Source organism: Colobus angolensis, unplaced genomic scaffold (genome assembly GCF_000951035.1).
Source record: "Colobus angolensis palliatus isolate OR3802 unplaced genomic scaffold, Cang.pa_1.0 Scaffold59, whole genome shotgun sequence".
Classification (NCBI taxonomy): domain Eukaryota; kingdom Metazoa; phylum Chordata; class Mammalia; order Primates; family Cercopithecidae; genus Colobus; species Colobus angolensis.
Window position 1 is genome coordinate 193374 of NW_012119487.1, and position 6279 is coordinate 199652.

Below are 6279 nucleotides of genomic sequence, written 5' to 3' on the forward strand. Positions count from 1 at the left end.
TGATGTTTTCTACCTGTAAAACCACTATGGACTGGGCGCGGTGGCTCATGCCTGTAATCTCAGCACTTCAGGAGGCCGAGGTGGATCATCTGAGGTCAGGAGTTTGAGACCAGCCTGGCCAACATGGTGAAACCCCGTTTCTACTAAAAATACAAAAATTAGCTGGGCATGGTGGTAAGCGCCTGTAATCCCAGCTACTTGGGAGTCTGAGTCAGGAGAATCGCTTGAACCTGGGAGGTGGAGGTTTCAGTGAGCCAAGATCATGCCACTGTACTCCATCCTGGACAACCAGAGTAAAACTCCATCTCAGAAAAAAACAAACAAAAAAAAAAAAACCACTGCTTCTCCATTGTCTTGGTGGGACTGGCATCCTCTCCGCAAACCCTATTAGCCCAGAGCTCATTAAATGTCTTCACATTCAAGAGCCATAAACCCGTGTTTTCTTCCCATCACATGCAAAGCATGGATGTTATCCATTAATGATTTTTCATTTAATAACAAAAATAGTAATAGAACTTAAGAAATACTAGATTTTCTCTCAGTTAAATTTGGAGATGTATTTTTGGAAATGGCTTCCTGAGCAGTATCTCTGCTCTGAATTTGAGGCTAAGATGAGTTTCCCTGTACAGTTGAACCAGTGGCTTCTTGGAGGGAGAGTGCATATTCTCCAGGTATGAATAAAAGACAGATAACTTTAATTGCATCTACCACTGGCCACAGTGCCCCTGAATGAGTCCTACAAGTGAAAAGGTAATTTTGAACAATGTTTCAAAATTCACACATCTGCTTTCAAATTGTTTCCTTTTCTTACAAATACCTTGGTTATCAAAATGGGTAATTTACTGAAATATATATAAACTCCAAATGTGACATTAAACAATGGATTAAATAAAATAAAGAAACGGAAAAATAACAGCTATATAAAGACACTTGGCTGGAAGTAATCAACTCAAGTCCATTTTTTTTAAATCCTCAAATAATTCTGTGATCCTGGCTCCTGATAAGAGGGAATTGTCTTACAAAAGGCATAATAGCCTCCTAGGGATTTGCTTTCCTTTGAACAATGAAGAGGGAGGAAAAGGCTTCAGTAGGGATTTGAATTTAGGAGACTTGTTTGTACTTAAACTTGGCTTAATAAGTGTTCTTTAAAGCTTGTTGTTTTTCTTTTTATTAAAATAAAACTTTTAAATTTTGTAACTCATCTGTCAATGTAATTCATAAAAACAAATTTTCACATAAAAAGTCTTTTTCTAAAATAAAAATAGAAAAGTAATGTCTGTCTTATAAAAGACTCATACCAGAAAGACATAAAAAAGAAAACAATCATCCAAAACAACCACTATTAACATGTTGGTATGCTTTTAGAATTTTTAAATTCATATATTCACAGATAACTTTCAACAAAAATAGATTTAAGCTTTACTTTCTTTTTTTTTTTTTTAACATTAACCAAAACAAAATGGTATGGTTTTATTAATACTAGAAAAAAAATACTTAAAGGCATTACTCAAGATGAAGAGAGTTACCAGGAGATATAACAATTCTAAATTTGCACACAGCTAATAAAATCCTTCAAAATATATAACAAAATCTGATATAGTATAAATAGAAATGGACAAGTTCACCATCATAACAGGAGGTTTTAACATGTTTCTCTTAGTAATTGACAGATTTAAAAGAGAAAACATTAAAAATATAGAAGTGTTGAACCACACAATTAGCTAGATTTACCTAACACACATACATAGAACAGAACCAAGGGCGCATTATTTTTGAGCTCATATGGAACAATTTCAGAACTTGCCATGTACCATGGAGCAAAGTCCAACAAATTCCAAACAAGTAGTATCAGATAGCCTTCTCTAACAACAGTAAACAACTAGAAATTAATAAAAAGTAAACAACAAAAAACATAAGAAAAAAATTGGAAATTAAGAAATGTACTTTCAACTCACGATAAAAGGAAACCATAATGGAAAACAAAATATTAAAAACTGAACAATAGAAAAACTGCATTTTAAAATGTATGAAATGCAGTTAAGCTTTACTTTCGTATTTTAGTTTTTTCAGTTAAGTGATATATTAAGGACATATTTTCATGTTAATAAAAAGTCTCTATCATTCTTTGTGGTGGCTGCATAATATTTCATTGTATAATGCACCATCGTGTATTTAAAATATCCCATATGGATGAAAATCTTTCTATTTATAAATTCTTGCTATCATACACAAAACTGCAAAACATTCTAGAATATGTGTATTTGCCTATATTTGTCCCATAATTTCTCTTGGAAAATTATTAGAAGGGAATTTACTAGACCAAAGTATATGTGCACTTGAATGTTGACAGGTATTATTTAATTATCCTTCAAATAAAAGAATAAATTTGAACTCTTGCCAACAGTATATGATGGTGACCATTCCCCTGCTCCTGTTCCAACATTCAACTTTGTCCACTTTAAGAAACCTGGTCAAGCTGGTAGAGAACAACAACAACAAATCTCATTTTTCTAACTTTAATTACTATGGAGCTTACCCTATATGTAATGTTTGGGGAGTAACACAAAAAACTTAGGACATTGCATAAAGATGTCCTTGGATGTCACCTCTTGCTACCTCACAGCTTGAAGACTGGTGCAGTCCCTAGCAGTGAATCATGAAAGGTGGCAGCCTCAATAAAGGTGAAAAATAGATAAAGGACTTCTGCTTTCCAGTCTAGCATATAAGAATATTAAAAATTGTCACTCCATGTGACAATAAGTAAAAAGCTGAACAAACTGAAAAATCAGAAGCTTTTCTTAGATCCATAAGAGAGGCAAGGTCACAGGGAAAACTGCTGCCACCCTCACCCCCACCCGCCCCACTGCCAAATTAAAGAGACTAACAGTAGAACAGAGAAAATCACAACTTACTGAAGTAATAATCTCTATGGGAAACAGTGCAGGATACATCATGCCTGGCTATCAATAAAAAGTATAAGACATACCAGAAAGCCAAAAACACATTTGTAAGAGACAGAGAAAGCATCAAAACCAGACTCAGATATGGTAGGGATGTTGGAATTATCAGATCAAGAATTTAAAACAACTATGATTTATATGCTAAGGGCCCTCATGGATAAAGTAGAGCATGCATGAATATATGGATGATGTAAGCACAGAGATGGAAGAAAGAACCAAAAAGAAATGATAGAGATAAAAGTCACTATAATAGAAAGGAAGAATGCCTTCAATGGGCTTACTACTAGACTGGAGACAACTCAGGGAAGAATCTCTGAGGTTGAGGCTATCTTAACAGAAACCTTCAAATCTGAAAAGCAAAGAGTACAAAGACCGAAAAAACCCAGAACAGCTACAAAGGATATATGTGCATAATGGAAATACCATAAAGAGAAGAAAAAGACAAAGGACTAGAAGAATTACCTGAAACAAATTAATGCCAGACTTCAAGCCCCTGATACAAAAATCTCACAGAACACCAAAAAGGATAAATCCTCCCACAAAATACCCCTAGGTTTATCACTGTCAGACTACAGGTAATCAAAGATAAAGAAAAAAATCCCAAAAGAAGCCAGAGGGGAAAAATACCTTACTTAGTATCTTAGTCCATTTCGTATTGCTATAAAAGAATGCCTGAGGATGGGTAATTTATAAAGAAAGGAGAGTTATTTGGCTCACCATTCTGTAGACTGTATAAGAAGCGTGATGACAGCATCTGCTGTTGGGGTCCATGTGTTTCCTAAACAAAGGAATGAACACACAAGACAACACAAGACGAGACAAACATGGCGGCCGCCCCAAACGACACGCTCCGCTTTGTTTTATACAGTCGTTTGTGGAATGTTACCAAGTCACAAGACACACTGTTGTTTTTCTGACCTTTCCCTGACTTTCTGAATTTCCAAGATGTTTACATATAAACAAGCCCCCAGGGTCTGCTATTTGCAACTGAGGCCAGTCTTGTAGGCTCCTTTGTCCTCCCTGTTTGCAGAGGAGGAATGCCCAGCTTCGTTTGCAAGAGCGGGACTTATAATATTAATGAGGGAATGCCCTGCTTCGTTTGCGAGAGCAGGCTTATATTAATGGGGGAATGCCCTGCTTCGTTTGCGAGAGCAGGATTATAATATTAATGGGGGAATGGCCTGCTTCGTTTGCAAGTGCATATAGTCCTCTACATTTCCCCTTTCCTTATTTACAAGTTTGAATTTCTTTCAAAACCATCATTACATGTTGAGCTCGCTGGGATTCGGTGTTTGCCCTTTGGCACCATCTCCAGCAGACTGTGAAAATGACAAAAGCAAGAACAACAATCAATACATTGTTAGAAACAGAGGTCAGTAAGGTTTTTACAGGGCTCATAGGGTTCCAAGACGTCAAACTTTGTGCAATACCAGTCATCAAATCTGCACCAGTCAGCAATGGTAACTGATTGCGAAATGTTTCAGAAATGTTCTGTGTTAATTCCTGTATTTCTTGGGAAAGATTATTATGACCAATTAAAAGTCTCTTTATCTCAGTCCAATTATGTACAGTGCTGTTAAAAGGAACAGGAGTAATACAAAATTGGGTAGTATTCCAATCACATTTCAACAATGCTCATGTATTCAACACTGTTAGCTGATCTCCCAACCAAGAAACCACTTGTTCCAGATTATTCACTTGCTCAGTCAAATGAGCATCTATGTCTCGTTGCTGCTGCCACAACAAATGTGATTGTTCATGCCACTGTTGCACAAATTCTGCATTTTGTATACTCTGGTGTAGAGCTAATCCAGCAACAGCAGCGGTGGAAGCAATTGCTACAAGCCCTGTCACCGCGGTCACAACGATTCCAACCATCCTCCGACTGCGGTGGACAAGATCTTGCATAGCCTTGTAGATTTGAGTAACCCCAGCAGATTCACTCCAAGTACATGTTAAGTTTACAGGTGGCCAGGTTTCTTTTCTGGCTCTTAGTATATATACATTGGAATGAGACTCATTCCAATTATTATTCCACCAAGTAGTATTTATACAACTTAAGAATGTACAATTATTTGTACAGTTAACTACCCCTGTATTATTATCCCATTTAAAAATTCCTGTCAACAACAAGTAAGGCTTTCTTACACATGCAATAACATATCTAGAACTATTTCGATGCAAAGATATATGGAAAGGGTTAGCAATATTAGTAAGATTTAAGGACATGTTTCCCGTGAAAGTTAACACTGGTTTACCAGCAGCTAGCAACTTCCAAATATGACTTTGTATTTGTGAAGTATTAGCCAAATGTGGCATAGGGGGTGATAGACCACCATCATGCCAAATAATAGTTTCATTGCCATCCACAGCAATGCTGTGATTACCTTTATACCAACGTAGGTTGACATGACTAAATTTAGTTTGAAAATCTCCATGTACACTCCAATCTGTGATAAGGTAATTACAACCTTTTCCTTTTACTTCTAATAATAATCACGGCCCACTACCTCTACACCTAGTCCACTCTAATTGGGAAACACCTCCGTTCACATCAGGGATAGGGCATAAAGATAATGTAGTTGGTAGAGTTTCATTAAGTACTGCAGTATGATTATACTTAAAACTTTGAGCCACAATAATCATAGTAAAGGCAGAGATATGACTATAGTTACAGCGAACAGCCCAAGCCTCATGAGAAAGATGCAGACAATGTGGACTACTCCCAAGACATATAGGTAACCCTTCAACCCCAAATTGATATGAACTATTTACTGTGCCAGTGTCTAATTCAGGATCCTGGTTTAAAAAAGGCAATGGCATCCAAGCAGTATCATTAGTAAATACTGGGACTTCTCTGTCTCCCCAGGCCACACCTTGATATAAGGGTGGAAAAGGAATATAAGCCCAGTATGTAAATTCTCCAGCCGTTACCTGACAATTTACTATGGCCAGCATAGCCAGGAATAAAGTCAGTGGGGTTTTGGGCTGCCGAGCTTGTTGAACAACCCCTTCAGCTTTCTGAGTAAGCTTTTTCAGTTGACCTCATGTTGGGGGCTCCACACGCCCAGTCCTGAAGGTGAATGTTCTCTAAGTGCTCAGACTCAGCTCCTGAAATTCCTTGAGGAACTCTTCGGATTGGTTCCTCTTTGCCATGGCACTGTTTCAACCATCGAGATGGAAACCACTCGTCTCCGGCACCTGTACAGACAAGAGCATAGCCACAGCCCCATTGTGAAACTTTTCCTTTTAAATATTTCCCTTGTAATGAAGGATAATACACTGACAGATTACTGTTTTGCAGCTTTTCTAAAGGCTG